This window comes from Canis lupus, chromosome 38 (assembly GCF_048164855.1).
Source record: "Canis lupus baileyi chromosome 38, mCanLup2.hap1, whole genome shotgun sequence".
NCBI classification, from domain to species: domain Eukaryota; kingdom Metazoa; phylum Chordata; class Mammalia; order Carnivora; family Canidae; genus Canis; species Canis lupus.
In genome coordinates, this window is record NC_132875.1 from 20,350,569 (window position 1) to 20,366,067 (window position 15,499).

A 15,499-nucleotide genomic window follows, 5' to 3' on the forward strand; every position below is an offset into this window, starting at 1 on the left:
TCCTCTCCATCTAATTTAATATCATAAAGTATGAACTGAGGATTTAAGCTGGAAGCAGAAGTAAAGGGGGCAAGACAGAATTAGAAATCTGGGCATATTAGGAGATATGTGTAATACCGTTGTTGAAGTTGGGGAAACAAGCTTCCAAGAGCTAATCAGAAAAACAAAGTAGAATTACTAGGTATAATGGAGGATCTATTTGAGTTTGCTGTGCATTTAATGTAACACTATTCTCAGCTCTTTGATTTATGTCAAGAATTCTCATTTGCAGTGAAGCCAACTTAAAAGCCTGTCTTTCTTCTGGTTCTGTTCCCCCCTCTTCTTCTTTAGAGTCTCATCTTATCCTACCTCCTCTTTATCTTCTCCTTTATTCAATCCTTTCTTATAGAAATGGCCTTACTACCAATGGCGTCATTAAATTAGCTACCATATGTGAAAATATTTAGCAGTGTTTCTGACACACAATAGTTTAATTCCAGTTAACGTGAGGATTTTGCTCTATAGATGTAATTTCCTTTGAAAGCAAACTATTCATCTAACGAAGAGTGAATTCTTAACCAAGTGCCATGCCAATTCTTAAATATTACACAGAGACAGCTACTAATTAATTATATAGAAATTTATTTAGACAGACACCTGCCATATTTCCAATAAAAGCTAAGCACTTAATTAAATCTACGTGATGTTTTAGTAAATGGTATCTTTGAAATTCTAAACCACTAAATCAGAAGACTTTTACTAAATGAATAATAGCTCATTGACTACAAAGTAAGACTCCATGAAGTCCTTTAGCATAGCGTTAAAATTGAGAGATAAAACACCTGACACCAGAGAGAAGAGAAAAACAAATACATTTACATTATCACTTCATTTCTTCAGGAAATTTTGCTAAATGAAAATTAAATCTATGTTAATGCTGTCCCCACAATCCATATTCAACTTTAATTAAACAAATATATTTGCAGACTTTATGTGTGGAAAGTTGTGGCAGAAACTGTTACATTTTCACCAGTATTAATTATTTTCTTCTTCCTCTTAAAATAGTACCTGCCAAATTTAATCTGAGCATATAGTTATAGAGAAGACATATCTTTTCCTGGATCCTGCTCAAGTTGGTATATCATTAACATTTTAGGTCATTGAGAAATGAGAGGGAATGAAAGATGAAATTCCTCTATTATAACTTTAAAGAAAGAACTATGTTCCAGTTGGCATAAACTTTGGAGCTGTTCAATGAACATATTTCCTTTTCTTCTCAGTGTACAGTTAGATTATGCTTCCCACCCCCCTTTCAGTCAAGTGTTCCATGTGCTACATTTAGAGAATAGAATGTTCTGTAAATGATCTGTGCCATTTCCACTGTTTCCTTAATAGCTCCCAAACTGCTACTTCATGGTTTTTACCCCTGCACCAGCTAGGAGACGATGAGCATGACAAGACTGGAATTCTCTTGTTGACAATAGTGAAATCACAAGAAATGGGTCTGGATCCTGGAAGAACCCCTTAGAAGAGATCCATCCACTGGGCGGAAACAACTGTTTAGGACTTCATGTGAATAAGAAATAAACTTCAAATAGTAAATTCACCGAGATCTTGGGGTTCATCGTTGAAGATATAAGCAGTACCTTCACTAAAAGTTCCATGGGCTTCTTTTCCCACTTCCGTGGGCTGAAATATATGTAAATATCAGTGAGCCAGCCTCCAACACCCTTAGAATGACAGCAACTGGGTCCCTCAGACAGAGTCACCTATAATTATGCCATATAGAGTGATACAAACACCTCCTACTCCTGGACACTTAATTAAGGATAGGGACATCTGGGTGGCTCAGTTGGTTGATTGCCTGCCTTTGGTTCAGGTCATGACCTCAGGATCCTAGGATCGAGCCCCACGTTGGCCTACCTGCTCAATGAGGAGCCTGCTTCTCCCCTTTCTCTGCCACTACCCCTGCTTGTGCTCTCTCTGTCTCTCTCTGCCAAATAAATAAATAAAATCTTGAAGGAAAAACAAGTGTTTATTTTCTTTGAGCCAATGTATTATGGGAGCTTTTCTTTAAAAAAAAAAAAAAAAAAAGATGTTACTTATTTATTCATCCGAGACACAGAGAGTAGAGAGAGAGAGACAGAGAGGTAGAGACACAGGCAGAGGCAGAAGCAGGCTCCATGCAGGGAGCCCGACGTGGGACTCCATCCCGGGTCTCCAGGATCAGGCCCTGGGCTTAAGGCGACGCTAAACTGCTGAGCCACCCGTGCTGCCCAATGGGAGGTCTTCTAAGTTATTACTCTACACCATAAATCAGCAATTCTTATGAGCTAGCTGGCATCAGTGTCACCTGTAGTGTTTCTTAAAACATAGATCGCTGTTAAACAGGTATCAACACCCATGATGAAACAACAGATACAAACATAGCTTTGCGGAATATAGAGATTGCCTGTGTGACATTGTTTATCCTAATTATTAAAATGTATTTGTGAATAATAAATGAGGTATAAAAAATTAAAAAGCTAAATCTTAAAATATGGTTGTGACACTAAAGATGTTACAGTTCAGTTACTCTTTGGTGAAACAGGGCTGTGCCCTATTGTTGAAAAGCAATACTCTACCCTCAAAGTAGCATGCCTTCCCTTTACCTCAGTTGTTCCAGTATAACACTGTGAGCTTTTGAGTATAAGTAAATTTCATTAGACATGATAATGATAGGAGAATCATGGCTTCTTTTTTTTTAAAGATTTTATCTATTTATTCATGAGAGACACACACAGAAAGAGAGAAAGGCAGAGACACAGGCAGAGGCAGAAGCAGGCTCCATGCAGGGATGTGGGACTAGATCCTGAGTCTCCAGGATCAGGCCCTGGACTGAAGGTGGCGCTAAACCGCTGAGCCATCTGGGCTGCCCGAATCATGACTTCTTAATATTTGAATGTAATTATCTTCATTTCATTCCTTGGGCACCTTTATTTGCTTTAAAGCAGCTTGGGTTTTAAGGAAGTCTGACAGGCCAAGTATAAACGCTTATTCATCTCAATGAAACATGACTTACTGAAAATAGATGTAGATGACTATATGGAAGAGAAAAAGCATTGAACTAGAACAGAAAGGACCAGGGCCTTATTCTTGACCCTGGCATTAATGAAAAAGTCAGTTCATGTTGGGGTTCATTTATAAAATGACAATAGTATTTCTTGTAATGATGTTCTCACCAAGTTTGCATTAAGTAGGTAGAAATGTCTTCTAAAGTGCTATGCAAATGTATTTATTTGGATGGCTGTGTTCATAATTTAAACATAGGTTAGCCAAATAAACACATGCTTTCTTTCATTGGAAGTACTCTGGCCATTAGTTTATTTTTTAACATTATCTATTTACTTAGAATAGAAGCAAGCTAATTAGAAGTTACTTAATGTGTATTTGTGTGTGTGCACATTGACTCTCTTATTATACTTTTCTTTGCCCATAAAGTAAGGAAAATACTGTTTGTAAACATGACAAATCTAAGTATCCAAATGAAAACACTTACTCCAAAGGGAATTTTTGCTTTATAGACAAATTAAAAACCAGCTGTGCTAGACTTTATGGAAAACATTATACAGCAACTGATTTGCCCACAAATGAATCATTTCAATGAAAGCAACACAAAATGCTGCAGGTGGCATTTATTTTGACAAACTAACTTTATTAAGGTGGTTAATTTTTTTAAAAATGAAACTTCCTCTATAAGATTTAGAATTGCTCTAAAATGTTATCTTTTAATTTTAAAAGGAAGAGCTCTTCCTACCGTACGTAATTTAGTTTGTTAGATTTTCTATTGCATTAACAGAGATACCACAGAAATAATAGAGAATAATTCATGATAATTTAAGGAAGAGTTCTACAGTACAAAGTGGTGAATCCACAAATAGGAGTGCTATTGGAAACAAGCTATCCTTATGTGAGATAGATTAATAGAGAGATAGATAATTGATAGATAGGTAGACATTCAACAGTATTCAATGAGCTCCAGTGATGAAGAAGACACTGTTCAGACTGCTAAAAATCTCAGTACTAAATAATTCACAAAAGTCACTAATCCACAGAGTTCACAATCTAATAATAGAAAAACAGATATTAAACAAATTGTGTACTGATATTTCATTATAATTTTAATAATTTCAATTATATATTTCTCAAGGCAGTCCAAATTAGTGCATTGTAATTTGATTCAATTTAAAAGTACATGTTTTTAACTGTGTGTCATATATGACTGTAGAAGTTTTGAGATATAACAATACATTTTTAAAAATTAGGGGATCCCTGGGTGGCGCAGCAGTTTGGCGCCTGCCTTTGGCCCAGGGCGCAATCCTGGAGACCCAGGATCGAATCCCACGTCGGGTTCCTGGTGCATGGAGCCTGCTTCTCCCTCTGCCTATATCTCTGCCTCTCTCTCTCTGTGACTATCATAAATAAATAAAAATTAAAAAAAAATTAAATCTATGCTCTAATAGAATTCGAATTCTCATGAGAGATAGGCAACACTAAAAATTTATAAATTTATAGAATATTACTGGGTGATTCATGCTGTGAAAGAAAATACATCAGATAGGAAAAAGAGGGTGTTGTAATTTTTGATGGTAGAGTTAGGGAATTATTTCCTAGGATGTGCCAAACATTCAAGGACTTGAGGGAGTGGACTGTGGAAGAATATATTTCTAGACAGATGGATCAAGAACTATGAAAGGCCATGAGGCAGAAGTATGTTCAATAAAAAGCAAGATTATTAAGATGTAGAGGAAAAATCAAGGGAAAGGTGAATAGAAGGAAAAGGTGAATAGAAGATAAAGGTATCTGTTATGGACTGCATGTCTGTGTTCCTTTCCAATCCATATCTTGAAGCCCTAATCCCCAATGTGATGATATTTGGAGATGGGGTCTTTGGGAAGTAGTTAATGTTAGATGAGGTCATGAGTATGGGAAAATCAGGAGTCCAGCATAGGACATGCTAATTCTGAATGATGGACAGTTAAGTTGAGATTTCTTATTAAGCAATTTGATAAGCAAGTCTGTAATTCAGGGGAAAGTTATTTATTGAAATGATATAACTGTTTTCATTAGTATGATAGTTTGCCAAGGAAGTGAGCTTAGGAACCAAGGAGTGATCAGGCCTTCCAATATTTAGAAGTCAGGAAAATGGAAAGACAAAAATAGAAGGAGGAGGAGAAGGAGAAGAAAAAAGAAGAGGGAGAAGAGGAGGAGGAGGAAGAAAAAGAGTGGCCAGTGAGTTAGGAAGGGTAACATGGTGTTCTGTAAATCAATTATGAAGTTTATTTTATTTTATTGTTTGTTTTTATTTTTCCACAGAAGAGAATAACCCAATTCTTCAAATGCTGCTGACAAAATAAAATGAAAATAAAAAATTGATTGACAATTTGATTTTGCAACTTGAATATCATTACTGACCTTCATCTGAGCAAGTTTTGAAATGTAATAGAGGAATAAGACTGATTCAATTTGGATCTGAAGGAAATGTTAGGAGGGTTCCAATTCTAGCATGACAGCCTGAGAAATTCTATGGATCAACTCCCCAGGGAAACTGGTAAAAATGGTAAAAACACTTTAAAAAACCATTCGACCTCTGTGGTAGGCATTTTGTTCCTGTGGTGTCAGAGTCCTGGGGGCTATCAGGACCCAGATTAGCTGCGATATATATTGAAAATGCCAATTTCCAACAAAAACTTGAGGCATGTAAAAAAAAAAACAGTGATGTATGACATGTATATAGGGAAAAAAGCAAGCAATACAAACTACCTATGAAAGCAAACAGATGTCAAATTAAACAGAGACTTCAAATTGGCCATTATTAATATGCTCAAAGAACTAAGGAAAACCATATTTTTTAAAAGGTAAATTAAGGGATGATGATAATGTCACATAAAATAGGAATAACAATAAAGGGAGAAATTATTTTTTTAAAAGAACAAAATGGAAATTCTGATTTGAAAATAGAGTAATTGAAAGGACCAACGCACTAGTTGGGCTCAACAGTAGATCTGAGCTTGCAGGAAAAAAGAGTGGGTAAATTTGAACATGTATAGATAAACATTATACAATCCAAAGAATAAAGAGAAGAGGAATAAAGAAAATATAAACAGAGACTCAAGATAAGTGGCTCTCCAATAATATGTGTAGTGAGAGTATCAGAAGGAAAGGAGAAGAAGGGGCAGACAAGAGAATTCAAAGAAATAATGGCTTCATACTTCCTCAAATCATCAAAAAACACGAATCTTCACATCTGAGAATTTTGATGAACTCTGAGTGGAATAAACAAAAAGAGATCTGTAGTGGCAGAGTGCAGTTGCAGCAATCCATTACATTCAAAGAAATAAGGTTGGAGTACTCAAGGTACTAGAAAGGTCCATGTGTACAAAAGGTCCATTTGCAGTATTCAGTAGCATAGCAATTTAATGTTTTTCTGCAGGATCATGTGGTGGGGGTTATAGCCAGCATTTGGCTAATTCATTGTGATGGCAACTACCTGGTGTAGGCATACCAATGAATTTGGCAAGGTGAAAGTCACACAGGCTACTCTGTGGGGCAGAGAGAAGAGAGATTGGATTCCCACTCTTTTCCTTTCTCATATCTGGACTCAAACGTTGGAAGATGCTCAAGTTCTATCAGCAGCAGAAACTTTTCTTAATCAATTGTAATGTGAACAATCCATCTCTTAACATGACCAAGAGTAGCACCTATTTGTCCAAATCATAGGATGTTGAATCCAAACTTTTTGGCTTCTATTTCATTGTGGCTTAACAAAAGTGTTTATTTTGTGTCCTTTCCATGTGGCTACCCAGAGCAAAGCATTTTCAAAAGCATTCTGAAAAACATTTTTAAAGGAAAATGTTGAACTAGAAACTTCAAATTGATGGTCATTATCTTGAAGATCTTTGTAGACAAAAATCTATGCTGTGTACTTGGGGATTAAAAGAAGGAGGTTATTATCTTCCATTTCTTGTTTAATAGCCATTCTAGACTCCCATGTCTCTGAATCTTCAGAAAGGGGTCAAAGAGGATGGAAGGAATTAAAAGTAGAATTAACTGTATTGAAACCCGCTCCACATGAAAGTATACTGATTTTGATCATCCTACTGGAGAGGGATGCTTAAAAGGGTCGGGTGATGTCAGTTACCAAGTTCCCTTAGCTTGAGCAATAACCTGTATCTGTCACAATGTCAAGTACTGCAGGCACCAATTGCTGATCCACAGTGTTGAGCCATCTATTATCAATGGTAAGACTCCACGTACCTGAAGTTTTCCATACAGGCAAAATAAGACTATTGAATAGAGAAAGAGTCTCATGGAAGACTTTGGTTTCCTTTAGCTAAACAAGAAGAGCAATTATTTCTTTTTCTCCCATAGGCAGCCAATAATTTAAAAAACAAAAACAAAATCCAAAAACAGCATTAGGTGCAGGTATTAGGATAGGTTCATGGCATTCCCCATGCCCCACTAAAATGACCCTAACTGCAGCATTTCCTGACAGGGCTTGGACACAAAAGTAGGTAAGAGTGATCTATACAGTCAGAAGTGGGGGGGGGGGGGCATAACAATGATAGACTCTAAGGGATCCATCCATAATCAGGCTTGGGCAAGGATCCTGGTGGCCATTCTCTAAATCAGAGAACATAATCTCTTTTCCCCTCACTTTGGTTCCAAAGGTTTTAGGGACCATGGTATCCACTGTGCTAGTATCTAAAAGATTGAAAAGCTACAATTGTTTCCTACTTTCCCATTGAACTCTAACCCTGGCATAAGGCTTCCTGGGAATAGATGGATACCTCCCAACCCACTATCTCCTCCTAACCTCTAGTATTTTCGATTTTTGAAAGGCAAGAGATCCAGGTAAAAATTGCGACGGTGCTGTGATTCACATCCAGATTCACTGGAAGGGTTGTTGGGGATAGCACTCACATTAGTCATAGAGGTCATCACCATAAGAATCTTAGCAGGGTCGCCTAAGGCAATCTTTATGTCTGGTACCTGGCCTCGAGTTCCTTAATGCTATCCCCAATTCCCTCCATTGTGCCCTTGTTTTTGAGTAACCAGACCCAGAGATCAAATTCGGAAGATCCTGGCCCAGATCTTCCAGGAAAAGGCACTTAATTGCCATTTTTATGTCCTTTCCATTGGTCAATGGAAAGCTATTTTGGTTTGCTATTTTGGCAGTAGCTGCATTTTCCATGCAGGGGTTTGTCATTTAAGGTCTGGGCTGTGTCATGGACAGATTAAACTGACTTCATGAAGAGATTTAATTGGGCTTGCTCACCAGCAGGAGCTGCACAAACAGATATAGAAATCTGAATGTGGTTAGTAATCTCTTCAACTATGATTCCCACTCTCTCATTAAGATCCAAGAGACAAGCAGGGTGACTTGTAGAGCCACTGTGTCCTCTGTGAAGATTTTTTTCATTGGCAAGGAACTTATCACAGGGTCAAACCTGTAGGAGCCCAAATAGTACTTAGTTGAGAAAGGTTTGGGGAGTTGGAATCTTCATCCTTCTTCCTCTTCCTCCTTAGGCCAAAAGACTAATCCCAAAGCACTCTGGAGGAAGGAGGTCTATTCTGAGGAATGCAAGGCTGCATTCAAAGCTGAAAAATCAATTAATATGAGTCACTATTTTAATAAAAAATTAACTAACTAAAAAAGTATAACTATATTACCATCTCAATAAAGAAAGCAAATGACAAAACCTAATATCCTTTCACAATAAAAAACACTCAACAAACTAGAAATAGAAAGCTATTTCCTCAGCCTCGTAAAGGAATCTATGAAAAACTCCAACTAACATTATACTTGATAATGAAGAGCTGCCTTCTTTTTTCCAAAATCAAAAACAAGATAAGGATGTCCATTATTTGCCACACTGATTTGACATTGGGTTAGAGATTCTATCCAGAGCAGTTTGTCAAAGAAAGAAAAAGAAAGAAAGAAGAAAGAAAGAAAGAAAGAAAGAAAGAAAGAAAAGAAAGAAAGAAAGAAAGAAAGAAAGAAAGAAAGACAGACATTCAGATTGTAAAGGAAGACTTTAAATTATCTCTATTCATATGACATGATCTTGAATATAGATAGTCCTAAGGAATACACTAATAAAGTTAAGCAAGTCTTCAGATGCAAGATCAATGTACAAAATCAACTGTATTTCTATATACTTAAAATGAAAAATCCAAAAGTGGAATTAACAGAAGAATTCCATTTATAATGGCAACAAAAATTAAGAATAAATTTAATGAAGGAACTGCAAATCATATACTTTGAAAACTATAAAACAGTGTTGAAAGAAACTAAAAGAAAAAAAAGGAAAACACATCTCATGTTCTCAGGCCTCAAGAATTAGTATAGATAAGATTGCAGTACACACCAAATTTGTCTAAAGATTCAACCCAATACCAAGCACAATCCCAGCAGAGTTCTCTACAGAAATTAACAAGTAATAAAAAAAAAAAAAGAAATTAACAAGTGCATTCTAAAATCCATGTACAATGGCAGGGAACACAGAAAAGCCAAAACAGTCTTGAAAAACAAAAGCAAAGTTCTAAGACTTAGACTTCCAGTTTCAAGTCTTAGAAAACATAGGGACAAATATCTCTGACCTAGATTTGGCAATTGATTCTTAAAAATGACACAAAAAGTATGAGCAATAAAAGAAAACCTTAAACACTGGACTTCGTCAAAATGAAAGCATTCATGTTCCTGGGGAAATTATTAAGCAAATTAAAAAAGGCAGACAACAGATGAGCAAAAATATCTGGAAGTTTTATCTCTAAGAAAATACTTCTGTCTAGGATATATAAAGAACCCTTTCAGCTCAATAATAAAAGACAACCCAATTTAAAAATAGGAGATCAGGGACACCTGGGTGGCTCAGGGGTTGAGCATCTGCCTTCAGCTCAGGGTGTGATCCTGGAGTCCCATGATCGAGTCCCACATCGGGCTCCCTGCATAGAGCCTGCTTCTCCCTCTGCCTATGTCTCTGGTTCTATCTCTCTGTGTTTCTCATGAATAAATGAATAAAATCTTTAAAAAAGAAAAATGAATATCAGCATAGAAATTTCTTAAAAAAAAGCTATGTGAATGGCCAATAAGCATATGAAAAATACTTAATATCATTAGTCATCGAGTTCATTATTTCTTTATGCAACTGGAATTTTTTGGTCTTAAATGAGTTCTCATTCTCTTTCATAACCTGGTATTTGGTTATTTTTATTTAGGTTGTTTATTTTTATAATAAGATTAGTCTTTTAGGTCCCCAGTAAACTGAGTAAAATTGCATGAACTCTAACATATATACACATACATATACACATAATATCCATATATATAATACCCATAATATATCCATATCCATATATACATTATATAAAACTCTGGTATATATGTATACTTTTATATACATGCATATCCTATATATAATACAATAACTCTAGAGTTGTGCTTCTTGTTGTTATTATAGCCATTTCACTTTGGTATAGCATAGGTTTAGAGTTTAAGTCATAATTCCAGTTTTACTGCTACAATAATCTTGTTTAAATTTCTTCATTCCCTCTACTCTCATTTTCCACAAATATACTTACCAATAAGCACATTAACATGTGTCCCGATTGTCTGTAACAATATTAAGTAGAAAAGATATATAGAGAGCACCCCCATTGTGTTTGAGACACTATACAGTTTTCTTCACTTTATGTCACCTTTGAGGTTAATATCACAAGAAAACTTTTCTCAGTACATGTATGCTAGCAAAAATCAATAATTATGAAACAAAAAAATGCACTAATCTAGATAATGGTAGCCTCCTTTTAAAATCAAAGTATAGCTTTGAACTTAACAATGGAGAAAAATAAAGGAACTCATTATCAATTCTATAAGCTATTCAATATTTTGGAGCATAACCTTTAGTTGAGGAAGAAATCTAAGAAAGTCATTTTTCATTCCCTGAGAGGTGCAATTATTTAACTCATTAACAGAAATCAAACTGCTAAATTTTTGTTGATTCATCCGAAATAACTAAAATTTGAATATTTTTCCAATATTCTTTCACAATGCCAACTTTGAAAGCTGAGAAATGATACAGAACAATAAATTTGTAACACTAATGGATGTTCTTTTTTCATGCACAAAGGGTAACCTAAAACACTTCTTATTAAAGAAACTCAATTCATCACAGCAAATTTGAAAACCTGGTGCAATCTGAGTTTTACAAAAAAGCTAATATCAGAGCCCTCATTAATCTCTCATCTCAGATGATAGAAATTCCACAAGTCCTTGAAATATGTTATTGCCTTTCAAAGTATTACTTATAAAGCTACTCCTTTTTCCAAAATGTACTTCATGTATCCAAAGTCAATCTAAACACTCAGCTTTCTGTTTCTGCTTCTTCATTGTACCATGTCTTAAGGCTAACTAAAAATAGAGACAGAGCAATTATGTATTAACACAAAATACTGATTGTTGTGCACAATGAAGACAATTAGTTAATAAATAAGATAAACATTCATTTACACATGTAGGAAGATATTAGCTGCTAATCTTTACTTCAGATCTCTCTTTTCGTTTATGAGAATGTGTATCCTATATGCACACACACTCTGTCTCATTTGTATACATGTAGTGTCATTTTTATTGACTCTAAAAGGCACAATTTTCCACATTATCACCTTTCTGATATTGTATTTCTTATACTCAGAGGAGTCTTATAATTGCTTCTTGGTGGGCAGGCATAGTAATGTAGCTGTCATTGCCTTGCATCTGACTTTATTTTCTTCTTTACATATACATCAAAGTGATATAAATATTTAATAAAATTCTATGTTATTAGGCTACTTTGTATTGTTTAATTGGCAAAATATTTTTTTCTTTCTTATTAATACATAAGATAATGGTGATTTAGATTCAGTCAATGGTATCTTGGCTTCAATACTATGCACAATAAACACATACAGAGTTGACCTTGAATTCATTTCCAAGCATAGGTACTCTCACCCCAATTTCATTAAAAAGTGTTTATACCCACACTCCATTTCTTCCCTGCACCACTTTGCATTCGCACCAACAGTGCAGGAAGAGAGTTCCTCCTTCTCTGATCCTTGCTAATCTGTTGTTTCCTGAGTTGTTAATTTTAGCCATTCCAGCTGGTGTAAGGTGATATTTTATTGGTTTTGGTTTGTATTTACCTGATGCCGAGTGATATTGAGCATTTTTTCATGCATCTCTTAGCCATTTGTATGTCTTCTTTGGAGAAATGTCTGTTCATGTCTTCTGTCAATTTCTTAACTCAATTTTTTGGTTTTTGGTTATTGAGTTTGGTAAGTTCTTTATAGACTTTGGATACTGGCCCTTTATCTAATAAGATATTGTAAATATCTTCTCCCATTCTGTATGTTGCTTTTTAGTTTTGTCAACTGTTTCTTTTGCTGTGCAAAAGCTTTTTATCTTGATAAGATCTCAAGGGATCATTTTTTCCCTTGTTTCCCTTGCCTTTGGAGACTAACAAGAAGTTGCTGTGGCTGACGTTGAAGAGGTTGCTGCCTGTGTTCTCCTCTAGGATTTTGATGGATAACTGTCTCACATTTTGGATCTTTCATCTATTTTGAGTTTATTTTTGTGTATGGCATAAGAAAGTGGTCCAGTTTCATTCTTCTGCATGTGGTTGTCCAATTTTCTCAATACCATTTGTTGAAGAGACTGTCTTTTTTCCATTGGATATTCTTTCCAATTCTATTCCAGCTTTTTCAAAGATGAGTCGACCCTAGAGTTGAGGGTCCATTTCTGGATTTTCTATTCTGATAGATGTTTTTGTTTTTGTGCCAGTACCATACTATCTTGATGATTACAGCTTTGTAGTACAGCTTGAAGCCCAGAATTATAATGCCTCCAGCTGTGGTTTTCTTTTTCAACTTTCCTTTGGCTATTCAGGATCCTTTCTTGTTTCATACAAATTTTAGGATTCTTCGTTCCAGCTCTATGAAAAATGATGATGGTATTTTGATACGGATTGCATTGAATGTTCTGTGAATCACTAAATTCTACCTCCAAAACTAATAATACAGTATATGTCAATTAAATTAAATTTAAATAAAAATACAAGCATATTGGTCTGCCAGATTAAAAAAAATGGGAGAGATGTAATCATTGTGTTGAACATTTACTTCTCTTCCTTGGTGACCTACCTGCATTTCAAATTTTCGACTCTTCCTTTCTTCTTGAAAACTCTCTCCTTTAGCCTTTTAGCACTTTCCTTAATATTATCCAACATTTGTTACCATTATTTCTGTCTTATAGGCAAGAATATTTTCGTCTTAGCCCCTTAAATCTTGCTATTTCTCACAGTTCTGTTGTCATTCTTCTTACTCAACCTCAACTAACTTCTAAATTTTATCCTAACAATATGATGTCAAATATCATTTGTTTGCTAGTAAGTTCTAGATCAATATAGTTTTTCAGACATCTCCTTTGATATCAAAACATATATATCCAACATTTGACCATATATGTTCCCCTGACAATATCATACGTCTATGAAACTTCAAACAGCTAACAATGAATCATAACTATTTATTTATTTAATCATTTAAAAAGATTCTTCCAGGAATTCAGGCATTATTTTACTTCTAGACTTTTATTTTACCATAATCTACATAGTGCGCTACACCAGTAATTGGGAGCATACACAACTTCTCATTCTCTCATATCCCCAAGTTAAACTGATCTTTAGGATCAGCTAATTCTACTTTCTAAATGTATCTCCTATCCTCTTCCCACTCTTCAGTTCTACTACCACTCTCTTGATTTAGATCTTCCATGTATTTTACCTTTGGGAAAGTCTTTCTCCTCGTGTCTCTTCTGACTTTACACTTTAACCCACCCTTCATATTGCTGTAAGAGTGATTGTTTGGAGAGGGAAAACAGCTGATTATTTCTACCTCCTAATAAAATCCTCTTAAAGAGTTCCCTGTTTCCTTTCAGAGAAGCAAGCTGCCATGAATTCTACAACTTCAAGGAAATACATACTACCAACAATGTAGTGAATTTAGAAAAGAATCCTGAGACACAGATGACACTTCTATCCCAGCCAACATCATCATTACCATTTTGTGAGAACCTAAGCACAATTGAGCTGTGCCCAGATCTCTGACCTATGGAGACTGTAAGATAATATATGGGTATTGTTTTAAGACACTGAACTTATGGTAATTGGCCAAGCAGCAATAGAAAACAAATACATGTGGTATAAAATACATATAAAATGTCACAGGATGATAAACATGAAACAACTTAGTGGAAATGTCACAGAATTATAAACATGGACCAACTTAATGATAAATATGAAACAACTATATATTCGGATTTTAGAGAAGAATCACTACCTTTGAAATTTTTTCAAGAAGCAAAGTTGTCTGATAAAGTTCAAAACTCATGTGAATTTTTATTTTTTTGAAAATTTTATTTATTTATTTATTTATTTATTTATTTATTTATTTATTTGAGAAAGAGCATCGGTGGAGGGAGAAGCAGAGGAAGAAGGACAAGCAGACTCCCTCTGAGCGTTTAGGAGCCTACATGGGCCTCCATCCCACAACCTTGAGATCATGACCTGAGCTGAAATTAAGAGTTGGATGCTTAACCAACTGAGCCACCCTGCACCCTCCTGTGGACTTTTAAGGCATAACCTGAGTCTTCTAAGACATAAGGATGTTTACTAAAGTCTGAGGCCTGGAATTGTTTTTCCTTTCCACTATCCTTAAGTGTTGTGAAGGAAAAGATAAATGGTATTCTTCTGACTTCCATGCCTGAGGCAGTTTGAGTGTTGACCAGATGTCTTTTTACACATTTTATTGAAATTTAGCTAGCTAGAAGATGCCCCAGAAGTTGTTTGGGGTTGCCTTGTACCAACTTCTTATCTAAGAATGGTTTTAGCAGGATATGCCTAACATATCTAGATTTCTTATTGTAAATAAACTGGAAATTTCTGGATTTATAAGCCACAAAAGCAATGTAATAAAAATTAGTCATGTAGGTTCTCTAACTACATGATGAATGGGGGAAAAAACTTAAGACTCCAACCTTGGGGCACCTGGGTGGCTCAGTCAGTTAAGCATCTGCCTTCAGCTCAGGTTATGATCCCAGGGTCCTGGGATCAAGTTCTACATGAGGCTTCTCTCTCTCCCTCAGCCCCTCCACACCCTGCTACTTGTATTCCCTCTCTCACTCTGTCTCTGTCTCTCAAATAAATAAATAAAATCTTAAAAAAAAAAAAAAGACTCCAACCTGAAGTGGCTCCAATGCATTATCTTAATATGGATATTTCATGTTCCCAAAATGCACCGCAGTACAAAAAATGGAATTTGTCAGAAAACAGCATCTGACTAATTGTGGCCCCCCAAGTACTGCCCCTGTACCTTTCCCAGACCTCATGGGGGCAGAGCAGGAAGTGTATGGAGGAGGGCTGTGTTCCCTAACCTCAGGTTAGGG

The 15,499-nt window shown here is 35.6% G+C and overlaps 2 long non-coding RNA genes across 3 annotated transcripts in view; one reads left to right on the forward strand and one right to left on the reverse strand.

Moving 5' to 3' along the window:
* Positions 1-1,970, forward strand: part of LOC140626659 (uncharacterized) — a 35,701-nt gene extending 33,731 nt beyond the window's left edge. For both annotated transcript variants that reach the window (XR_012025713.1, XR_012025712.1), the window contains one exon: positions 1,375-1,970. This is a non-coding gene — a long non-coding RNA (uncharacterized lncRNA). The remainder of the gene's footprint in view (positions 1-1,374) is intronic.
* The window catches only part of LOC140626658 (uncharacterized), a 93,182-nt gene that overhangs the window by 18,502 nt on the left and 59,181 nt on the right, over positions 1-15,499 (reverse strand). The gene's annotated exons all lie outside the window — the stretch shown is intronic.